The sequence below is a fragment of the Octopus bimaculoides genome, chromosome 2, assembly GCF_046866305.1.
Source record: "Octopus bimaculoides isolate indiv1 chromosome 2, ASM4686630v1, whole genome shotgun sequence".
Classification (NCBI taxonomy): Eukaryota; Metazoa; Mollusca; class Cephalopoda; order Octopoda; family Octopodidae; genus Octopus; species Octopus bimaculoides.
In genome coordinates, this window is record NC_142929.1 from 40,254,177 (window position 1) to 40,266,676 (window position 12,500).

General features: G+C 34.4%; 1 protein-coding gene across 10 annotated transcripts in view; it reads left to right on the forward strand.

Moving 5' to 3' along the window:
* The window catches only part of LOC106884224 (GTPase-activating Rap/Ran-GAP domain-like protein 3), a 1,447,782-nt gene that overhangs the window by 271,618 nt on the left and 1,163,664 nt on the right, over positions 1-12,500 (forward strand). The gene's annotated exons all lie outside the window — the stretch shown is intronic.

A 12,500-nucleotide genomic window follows, 5' to 3' on the forward strand; every position in this document is an offset into this window, starting at 1 on the left:
TACCTGTTTACGTATGTGTGTATGGGTGTTGGTTGTGGTTGCTACAATTGTATTGTAAGTGTATATATGCATGTGTTTTTTCTTGAAATTCACGAGAATATATATATATATATATATATATATATATATATATATATATATATATATATATATATATATATATATATATATATATATATATACATACATACATATATGCTGGTGAGTGTGTATATATGTGTGAGTATATTCGTGTCTCTGTTTCAGCTTACATAATGTGAACATTGTTTTAAACTTTTTGCTTGATAACAATGAGTGAAAGCGTGCCTAAGTATTTTTCGTTACGTTTAATAACTTTCAAATATTGGATTCAACCCTATATTGTTAATTTTTTCTCATATATGAATATGTTTGTGTTAGCGAATTGCGTACCATTGTATATGCATATATGTGCATCAATTATTTGTTTCGTTTTCTTTTTCATTTTTACATTTTTCATTTATATATAACTCTTTCTTTCTGTCTCCTCTCTCCACCCTCTATTTCTTCCTTTTTCTCTATTCTTTCAACTCTTTCTATTCGTTTTTATTCAATCTAATATTTTAAAATTAAATGTCATCACTCGGAAAAAAAAATATGCGAAACATTTCACTGCCATATAACTCTAGTCATGCATTTTGTAATATCATTGTATCTTTTAAAATATAGTTTCTTTACGTTTGTCATGAATCTGTAACATGTGACTGCTGCCTTCATCATAGTAACAATGATACACTTACGCATAAAATTTGTCGATAAACCGATTTTCAGGATTGTTGTTTTGATAATAGAGCCCTTTTTAACAACCTTATAATAGAAGTAGCATTAGAGTTGCTACTTCAATAATTATGACATGTTATACCTAATGTTATCAGCATACATTAAATTGTACGCACATATCTGTGGCTTTCATTATCACAATGAGAAGTACAATATTTCTTTAGCATTCGGTATTATAACATTTGACAATGTATATCTTGTTTCATTGTTTTCAAGCGATTTTTGGTGAGTCGAAGAGACAAGTGTTTATTTATTTTCATAAACACACGGCAAAAAGTAATAGAAGCGCTTGGCAAATTTTGTCTCTAATCTAGGATATTCGTGTCGTGTAGTGACAGAAAACCCTATTCTATAAACAATTTGTTAATGTGTGTCACATGCATACTTAACAGAAAGACCAGTAACTGATCACACTCGAAGTATTCTATAGCTCTGAATTGGAATCATAATCTTTTGGGAGCAATTTGTCAATAATATATATGTGAGTTTTGCTATGAGAGACCATAAGGGAATGCAGTACATTTAGTGGTGGGAGGTAAGTCCCATAACATTACTATTTATTTATCGAACACTATACTCTCGTTCATAATCGCATCAAAATCCACAAAAACTATATCCAATAGCACTTGTCTCAGGAAATTTATAAGATCATACTTTCAGTTGATTTAGTCGACAGATTACTCTGTCATATATATAATAAGAAAATATTCAACAGCGTTTCAGTGGTAAAACGTAAGATTTCACTGGGCACATTAGTAAAGTACGTTATACAAGGGATCGCTGCAGTTTATAATATAATTTCTCATAGCCTAGTTTCGTTCTCAGCAAAACGGAAATCAGTAAAGCCGCTATGTTAACATTAGTTCTATATACCGATAATTATACTGAGCGGTAGTTACTTGAATTACCGATTTCCCTGTATAATAACCATGGTCCTCCTGCACGTGAGTAGATCATCGCACGAAAATTACCTCGAAAAAATTGGTGACACACTGCAAAATATTTCAGCTTCTTGCGTTCCATATTGTTTTATCAACACGATTTTTCCTGAAGGCATTTTCTTTGAGTTTTGTTTTTCCTTTGCAGTTTTACATTTTTTACAAAGAGTTTTGCATGGATTTGAATAACATTTGTGCAATTTCATAGAGAAACCGCGTAAAATTAAGTCTGTATAAAAATGTTTTTTTTTCAGTATTTCATTACGTTAAAATTAGAAAGAATGTGGAAGGTGAATGAATTTATTCTTCAACACACGCGTCGCTATTTTAAAGTTTCTTACTGCTACACCACCGTTTCATTTTGTACTTGATCTGCAGCACTATCGTTGAGGCTATTATTATATTCTTCCCTCCGGAAAAATACTAATGGCAGCCTACACATGGGTTTCAACGCAGTTGTTAGATATGATAGAAATAGCAATCAAATATCCTTCAAAACCACATATTATTGTCCTGGAAACGAGAATACATTGCATACAATACATTTTGGTGCTCTGTAGCAAGAAAAATGGGTTGGCTAAAAATCTCTGGTTATAAGTATGTTTAATCAAAGTGATATTGGACAAAACCATTCACCTGGTATTGCCACCCACTCTAGTCACGCTTCCATTTACTATGCCCAAGTCTAAGTTAATGTTTTCCATGTTGCCATATTAGTTACGTCTGTTACGATTTTAAAGGTTTTAAAGGTTTTACATGTATCTGTTAAACGTTAAATCAAAGTTCATTGGTGACAATCAAGGGACCCCACAGATCCAGAATTGATCTGACGTCGAAGCGCACATAGCCTTGCCGAACTGTGGTTATTCAATATGCAGGCGCATGCTTAGAGTAGTTTTGGTTACGACTACCTAACCAGTTTTTCCACAGTTACCCGCCTTTGACAAATTTGTTTGTAGAGATCCCTTCCCTTTCTATTCTCACTGTTCGCTTTAAGTGAAACTTGAAAATTACGGTGAGGGATTGAGCGAAATTGGATTGTCGGTTTTCAATACACGCAGCTTTGTACGCAACACGACTAATTTCATCATAGTTACTAGATAGAGGAACACTCCTACCTCCCTCGTTATAGGCATATGATGGGCCACCCTTATGATTGACAGAATCATCCTACAGGAGATAAAAGTTGTTGGACATAACTCTGCAAGTGAGCAATGTTCAGACAATGCATGAGTGTGCGTAATGCTGTTTCGTCGCTTTTCATGAAACCAGAGCAATCTCACTCAGCAGCATCTCCATATCTGTGCAGTTTATCTGCAACAGATCAAAATTCTCGTTAGTTCTGCCAGGAAGACTTCCGAAACATACAAGCTAGCTCGTCCAGCGTAGTGTCTTCCGATAGTCATACGCTAGCAAACTACCACCTGATTTTGAGTTTGTGGAAATGTGAAAGTTGTAGTTTTTTGTTGTTGGGAATGAATACGGAGTTTTGTTTATTTTGTTGTTATTGTTGTTATTGAAGTTGTTTTAATATTGTTATCGTTGTTATTATTTACGTTTTATGTTTTTGTTAAGAAAGCGGGATTCTTCTTTAGGATTGATATCTGCGTCAGTCAAGTCACATTCTTTTCTAGCAAGAGTACAGACAATTTGTTGAGCTACATGTTAGTAGGGATCATAATATCCTCTAGACCTATTACAGCTTGGTATCAAACTAATTTACTCATGTTGCACAACTAACACCAAATAATGGTTTAAAATTATGGCACAAAGCGAACAATTTCGGAGGAGTAAGTTGCTTATATCGACCCCAATGCGCAACTGGTACTTATTTTATCGACCTCCGAAAAGGATGGCAGACAAAGACAACCTCGGTGAAATATTAAACAAATTTTGTCCAGCATGGAATTGATGATTATCCCAACTCACCACCTTAACTAACCCGAAATAATCCTTTCTTCTATAGGCACAAGGCCTGAAATTTGGAGGGAGGAGAAAGTTGATTACATCGATCTCAGTGCGCAACTGCTACTTACTTCCTCAACCCCGAAAGGATGAAAGGCAATTTTGATCACGGCGGAGTTTGAATTCAGAATGAAAAGACGGACGAAATGCCGCTAAGCATTTTGCCCAGCTTGGTAACGATTCCGCCAGCTCACCACCTTAAGTAACCCCAAGTAATACGAAGGAGAATATTATAAAAAATGTTAACCCATTCTGCATTAAAACACTTGAAGATGTATATTTCAAAAACCAAAAGTAAAGAAAAGAAAATGGCATGTAACAATTCTTGTTGCCTTCAGCAAAAGAAAAACAAACAAAAAATCTAGGGAATTTTCAGAATCGTCATCGGAGCATTGGGTTCAATAACACCCAATCTGAAAAAAATATCTGAAAACCTTAGAAATACCCTAAAATCTAGATTTATTGCAAAAGTTGGCATCACTTGGAATTGCCCGCATGTTGCGTAAAAGACTGTCTGTCTGAGGTCCATGTTGTGACTTGACAAACAGTACAAACCCCTGGTAGACACAATATCGTCAATCAGCAACCTTATGGTATTGTATACTGTGCGATATCTACAATAATAATAGTACTAGTAATAATAATAATAACAATAATAAAAATAATAAGTAGAATATAAAACAAGAAATGACAGAGTTGGCCAGTATTTACACTGGACAATATGTCAGCATTATAAAATCAAAACCGCTGACAAATGGTATAAACACCATCCTGAAGCTGTGACTGAAGGAGAAAATGTATCGATTCTCTGGGACTTCCCCGTACATACTGACAAGGCTATAAAAGCTAATAAACCGGATATTATTATAAAAGATCAGACAAAGAAGACGTGTTTATTAATTGACATGAGTATTCCCTCTGATCATAATATAGCGGCGAAAGAATTTGACAAGATCAGTAAATATAAAGACTTGCTAATAGAAATTGAAAAAATGTGGCACCTCAAGTCGACTACCATACCAGTGAGTGTAGGATCTCTAGGAATGATAAAGAAAGGTACTGAAACCTATTTGAAAATGATACCAGGCTTACCATCCCTACAGGAAGTGCAAAAAATCGTGCTAACTGGAACGACTCATGTACTGAGAAGAGCATTATCGCTGTGAAAACAACATCCATTCATGAATTTTTTTTTTCTTAAATACATGTTTTACCTGTGAATTTGCGTGTGTAAACTGGGAATGCATACAACGAGTTTCTCTGTCCTAGGTGTACGGAGAACACTCGGCGAGAAATGGAAGAAAATTTGAAGAAAGAAGAAAAAAAAACATAATAATAATAATAATAATAATAATAATAATAATAATAATAATAATAATAATAATAATAATAAAAATAATAATAATAATAATAACGATTTCTATTTTTAAATTGAGTATTGTTATTATTATTATTATTATTATTATTATTGTTATTATTATTATTATTATTATTATTATTATTATTATTATTATTATTATTATTTTACTTTTCAGAGCGCTCGTTCTTATTTCTGGTTGATTCTGTTGTCAGAGGCGTCACAAGGTTTCTTCCTGCACATTTCACGCTTTGTTTCTTCCTGCGTTAATACCTGGTTGTTAACTATTGTGTAAGACATTTAACATCCAAGTACCAATCTCAAAATGCTAGCTGTCCCCAGCAGAGCAGTTTCGGGGGCTTGCTCTCATGTCAATTTCGATTTCTTTGACTTATTTCTCGAAATTGGTTGTGCTCCGAATGCCCGTTATTATTATTATTGTTGTTGTTGTTTTTTTGTTGTTTTTTGTTGTTGTTGTTGTTGCTGTAGCTGTGGTTGTTGTTGTTGTTGTTACATAAAATTCTAAATGTTAAGAAAAGGTGTTTTGGACGGTGTTTATTAGCATGGAGTCTTTATTCGTTTTAGACAAAATATATCGTGACTAAATCATATGGATAGAAATTAAATAGTTTAGAAGGTGGCATGTTTTAACATGACTATTCTTTAGCTTTAGGATTGTGTGAAAAGATACTGGGTTAAACACATCGCCGCCTCCATTACTTTCAGATACACTGCTATCTTGAATGACAAAAGCTACCAATATCCTCGTATTCACTATGATCATAATGATCTTCCTCGTCGCCATTACCATCATCGTCGACGTTGTAAGCATCACCACCACCACCACCACCACTACCACCATCATCATCATCATCTTTTTCTCCTTCCTTTCCATTTTCTATTTTCTTTCTCACTATGCTACCACGACGCATTACAATATCTTTCGAGCTTTCGAGGCTGTTGAAAAAAAATACATACTTGACATTGTGGAAATGTGTGTGCAAGTAGGTATATATATATATATATATATACACGCATCGAACGCAGGCAACGCACAGGCACATACACGCGCATATATATATATATATATATATATATATATATATATATATATATATATATATATATATATATATATATATATATATATATATATATATATATATATATATATGTATATATATATATATATATATATATATATATACATATATAGAGAGACTTAGAAATATTAATAACTCTATTTCTGAAAACCAGTAGGTTGATTTCACTGAAATTAGATAAATAACCTTCGAGCAGATAGTCAGCAGCGCCGCCTGGCTAAGGCTTGGCTACTCTGCATTGACAAGGGGCAACACCCTGAAACTAGTCTAGTCTGCAGATGCCAAACCAGCAGGGGGACACTGCTGACCTCCCCTGTTCGAAGGTTATAAAGGACACAGGTTTCGTGTGTCACATAGCTAGCTAGAGGCGATGGCTTCTTGGAGCTAATTCACGGCAGCTTTCGTCCTAATTTTGGGACTGCCATGTTGGCTTGGCGATAACTATTAATTTCCAGTACCGCTGCCGTAGTCTCCTTTAGAGAGACTTAGAAATATTAATAACTCTATATATATATACGTATATATATATATATATATATATATATATACGTATATATATATATATATATATATATATATATATATATATATATATATATATATATATATATATATATATATATATATATATTTATACATAGCAATGTTAATTCTCTAAATGAAGTATTAACAGTAATTGCACGATAAAGTGAAGTGTATTGCCACTTAAGTGTGGCTGACCCCTAGGGGTGGATTTACTGTTGCTTTAGCCCAGGAGGACATCTCCTCCAGCTGGCTTATCGACACACTACTGTGTCCTGTTTGTTTTGCCAAGGGAAGTTATCCCTCTCATCGTAATCGTAGCACGAACGGACCCGGGTTTCAGGGTTATTTCCCTTCGTCAGTGTCCGATAGCTACCGACCTTCGATGAGAGATATAAATTCTTGGCAACCTTATGTATATTTTTCCAGTGAAATTCTTCACTGATATCGAAAAAGTGAAAACAAGCAATGTTAATTCTCTAAATGAAGCATTAACAGTAACTGCACGATAAAGTGAAGTGTGTTGCCCTTTGCAAAACAAACAGGACACAGTAGTGTGTCGATAAGCCAGCTGGAGGAGATGTCCTCCTGGGGCTAAAGCAACAGTAACATCCACCCCTAGGGGTCAGCCACACTTAAGTGGCAATACACTTCACTTTATCGTGCAGTTACTGTTAATACTTCATTTAGAGAATTAACATTGCTTGTTTTCACTTTTTCGATATCAGTGAAGAATTTCACTGGAAAAATATACATAAGGTTGCCAAGAATTTATATCTCTCATCGAAGGTCGGTAGCTATCGGACGCTGACGAAGGGAAATAACCCTGAAACCCGGGTCCGTTCGTGCTACGATCACGATGAGAGGAATAACTTCCATTGGCAAAACAAACAGGACACAGTAGTGTGTCGATAAGCCAGCTGGAGGAGATGTCCTCCTGGGGCTAAAGCAACAGTGACATCCACCCCTAGGGGTCAGCCACACTTAAGTGGAAATACACTTCACTTTATCGTGCAGTTACTGTTAATACTTCATTTAGAGAATTAACATTGCTTGTTTTCACTTTTTCGATATCAGTGAAGAATTTCACTGGGAAAATATACATAAGGTTGCCAAGAATTTATATCTCTCATCGAAGGTCGGTAGCTATCGGACGCTGACGAAGGGAAATAACCCTGAAACCCGGGTCCGTTCGTGCTACGATCACGATGAGAGGAATAACTTCCATTGGCAAAACAAACAGGACACAGTAGTGTGTCGATAAGCCAGCTGGAGGAGATGTCCTCCTGGGGCTAAAGCAACAGTGACATCCACCCCTAGGGGTCAGCCACACTTAAGTGGAAATACACTTCACTTTATCGTGCAGTTACTGTTAATACTTCATTTAGAGAATTAACATTGCTTGTTTTCACTTTTTCGATATCAGTGAAGAATTTCACTGGAAAAATATACTTAAGGTTGCCAAGAATTTATATCTCTCATCGAAGGTCGGTAGCTATCGGACGCTGACGAAGGGAAATAACCCTGAAACCCGGGTCCGTTCGTGCTACGATCGCGATGAGAGGAATAACTTCCATTGGCAAAACAAACAGGACACAGTAGTGTGTCGATAAGCCAGCTGGAGGAGATGTCCTCCTGGGGCTAAAGCAACAGTAACATCCACCCCTAGGGGTCAGCCACACTTAAGTGGTAATACACTTCACTATATATACATATATATACATATATATACTAATAGAGAGAGAGAAAGCAACATGAATTCACTATCAAGGGGTTTCGCGCTGATCATTCAATGACAACCCATTTTCTGTGTTTTATTAAAATATAAAAAAATGAAAACCTCTATGTTCGTTATTCAACCGTTGCATAACGTCCTGAATATTGGCCATATTCCCACACCATATCAACCAGTGAGTGCGTGTGTGCGTGTGAGCCTGTGTTTCAATATTTTGTTGCAAATCAGAGATCTCACATGCTACATTGAACTGAGACGAACCAGCACATCAATAATGAAGAAGGAGTAGGAGAGACGAGTGAGGGTTAAAAAGAAAGAAGAGAAAAATTAGATAGAGATATCAGAGAAATAGGCAAGATATAAGAGGGAAATATATTATGGTGAAATGAAGAACACCTAATGTGAAGCCATTTCATTATTCATGTATATGTGTGCATTAGACTATTGACGTGTTGTTTTTCGGATTTGTAAGAGTTGCTTCTTAAAGTGTCTTTGTGTTTCTGTAATACCAATGATCTAGCGTTTAAACAGAGGTCTTCTCTGAGTAAAATTTATTGGGTGTTCTTTTTTCTCTGTAGTACATAACTCATACGTTGCTTTCATTTGTAGGATTAAGTTTAATGCTGCAATCATAAGCTTTTCTGCCAGCGAATAATTCTTACTTCTTGATAAGCGTTTAAAACGATTTTATGCAATATCAAATATATCTTGTTTCTTGAGAGTATTGACGTATTCTCGAAAAGCGCTGTCTTAATGATGGCTGGCAGCATATCCGCTTGTTGCTCTTAGATACCTTATTTATGGTTGCATTAACAATTTTCTATGTGAATTTATCTTTCGGGCCTCAGTTTAATTTCTTGCCTTTCGAATAATATTTTATTCTATCGAAACGAACATTCCTAACGACCACTGAACCACATGGACTCGTTAATAAAAAAATCTATTGAGGACATAACAATATAAATACGAATTCTACTGATTCTGTTTGTTCCCCATGCTTTATATATCTTCATATTAACATTAGTTAATTGTAAAATTTAATTCCATTTTATCAAAAATAAATTGGCAAATAAAGAATATACATCTAAAAGAATAATTTATGATTCCCTTAATACTGTTGCCTTGCGTATTTGTGCTATACTATCGTCACTTTTTACATATTAAGTACGTAAATATAAGGGATAACAATTTTCAGAAATAAAACTTGAAGCCAAAAGACGCTCACGGATGCCAGGATTTCCAGTTCATGTGAATATTGCATATTTAAAGTAGGTTGACAACTTGAAACATTCTTTCAGAGTAAGTGCTTCCAAAATATTCTAAAGTTCTTGTGAGTCAAGATAATTATTTTATGGCAGTCAATCGAGAATAATTTGTATTCAGAAACTAAAGATCATCTCCATATCAGTTGGAAATTCTAAGTGAAATACTTTAAATCATGTCAGACACTAATAATCATTATTAAAATCATTTTAATCAATGTAAGGGATACAATATGAAAATATCGTAGTTAATAATATACAGAGTATTTAAATACTCCTTAAGTAGTAAACTAAAAATAATGTCCGGTAGATTTATTGGGCATTATCAGTATGACTCCAAACAGACTGTGTATCTTAATAGCGACTTATTCAAAGAAGAAGTCTAAACGAATAAGAAAACATTTGTTTCATTACATAATTTGGATACAGCTGGTGTCACATTAGTTTGATCAAGTTTCACCTCCATAACATTAACTGATAGAAATACTGTGAAATAAACTCACCGATTGCATTTCCATTTAATAGAGTTAGATACCTTACAGTGATTTATATGTCAAGACTAAATTTCTTGCATAGTATTAGAACTGTAGAAACGTAATTAATATTTGCTCTACGTTTTCTTTCTCTTGAGCCATATATGCCTAAATGATGTACGTCCGATGATTAAAGGGTCTATAATTTGTATTTATTCACAGATTCCGAGCTACACCGATGCATTTAAATATCACTAGTGAACTTTATATTGTCTCTAACAACTATGACGTAGTGCACAGCATTTTCGTCCAACAACACTAAATAATTAATTGTTCTTCACCCGGCTGTACTCACTTCCACAATGCGTTAAAGCATAATAAAGCATGATCTTGGATTGACGAAAATAAGAGATATAAGCAAAAGTAACTTCATTAAAGGGTTACCGAATTCATCGTCCGAAAGTCCAGTATAAACTACACGGACAAAAGTCATGAATACACAGAAAATCTAAAATATATAGAACAAACACATAGAAGCAGTAGATCTAGGAAAATAAACATAATTTATCTAAACCACTTACTGACTTAATGTAGCATCCAATACAGATAAAATACCCATGAATAAGTTATGAATGTTTCTACGGTAGAAATGAATATTTTAAGCTCATCGATAAGAATACTTTATAAAATAGCTACACTTGCGATGATTTCCTCGCAATAAATGCCCTGTCATGTGAAGTTTGTAGAAATGAGGACAATGATGATGGAGAATGGTTTCTTACTTAGACACAAAATCCTTCAAATTCGAGATGGGATAGTTGATAGTGTCGATATCAGCACTTAACTGGCATTTTCATTTTATCAATACAAGATGGAAGAGAAGCATGTAATTAAAGATAAATCACTGGTTAGTTTTTAAGTGTATAGATTATCAAAACAAACAACTCCCGGTTTCATGTGATTCCAACTTTATCCCAAATTTTCAAACATTTCTACAACATCAGATTTCCGTCTACTCCTTCAATGAAGTATCTGCTCACACAGGTTTTGTCAGCCTAGGGCTACACTAAAAAATACATGCCAAGGTTCTGTGTTGTTGGACGTAGGCCAAGATCATATGGTTGGGATGTCAGCTTTATAACCATATGCCTTTGACTAAACCATTAAAAATTACAATTTTTGTGACGTCAGAAATGTTCATAATTTATCATTGAACATTGACATTTTATCAGTTTTTCGTCAAAACAAGTAAAAGAAAATCTAGGGGCCTAAGGACGAACAATTCTTCACTATTGGACCATTAAAACAAAATTCATGGTGGAAAAATTAGTGTCCTACCGATTTCATTAATAATTAATATAGTTAAGCTGAATGGGAATCTATTCTATTTTCATTGAATGTCACACACTTGTAGTAGAACACCTAGTCCACATAAGACAATATAATTCATGAATTTAATATGAAATAACAGAAACTTAATTAAAAGCCATTTTTTGTTCTATTTTAAACGAAATTAACATATGCACTTGGAGTGTATGTGTTGGAATGTAACATAATATATATGTGTGTGTGTGTGTGTGTGTGTGTGTGTGTGTGTGTGTGTGTGTCTGTATGAATATATGTATGTATATATATATGTATGTATATATGTATATATGTATGTATGTATTCATGTGTGTATGCTACGTTTATATGCTTTCAGTAACTCATAGAATGGCGAACAATCTAAGCCTCACATGATATTAACTCTGTTGCATTTTCAATGAACTTGACAATATTTGTGTGTTTTACACTTACATACAAACATGCATGCATACATACATACATACATACATACATCTATCTTATAATGTCACCTGTAACAAAACACATGTCACTAAAGAATATTACAGCCGAGTAAAGAAAATTTGAACCTCGGAACTCTCTGCATTCCATAAAACAGTGGCTCACAGTGTGTTTGCAGTGCCAGTACTCTTACTACCATTTGGGCTCCTTGATTGGGGGCTTCATGAGATCCGAGCCATTAGGACTGGTAATCTTTTTCAATCACGTAGACTAAAGGAAAAACTCAAATCTAGGAAGCCATATTTGTAACCTCAAGTACAGCGGTATAACACACAGCATTAAGTGGAATATGTTAGAGATATCTAGGGCATACTTCAAAGAAGTTTAGGCTCTGTATACCTGAAAGAACATACATTTTTATTAAATCGAAAAACTGCACTGACCTACTTAACTCGAGAGTTCAGATATTTACAAGATGAATGCATTTTGACAAGATTCTCCTTTTGAACGGGAAGGTGTCACTGTCACTAGATTCGATACACACTTTAAAGATATTCAACTT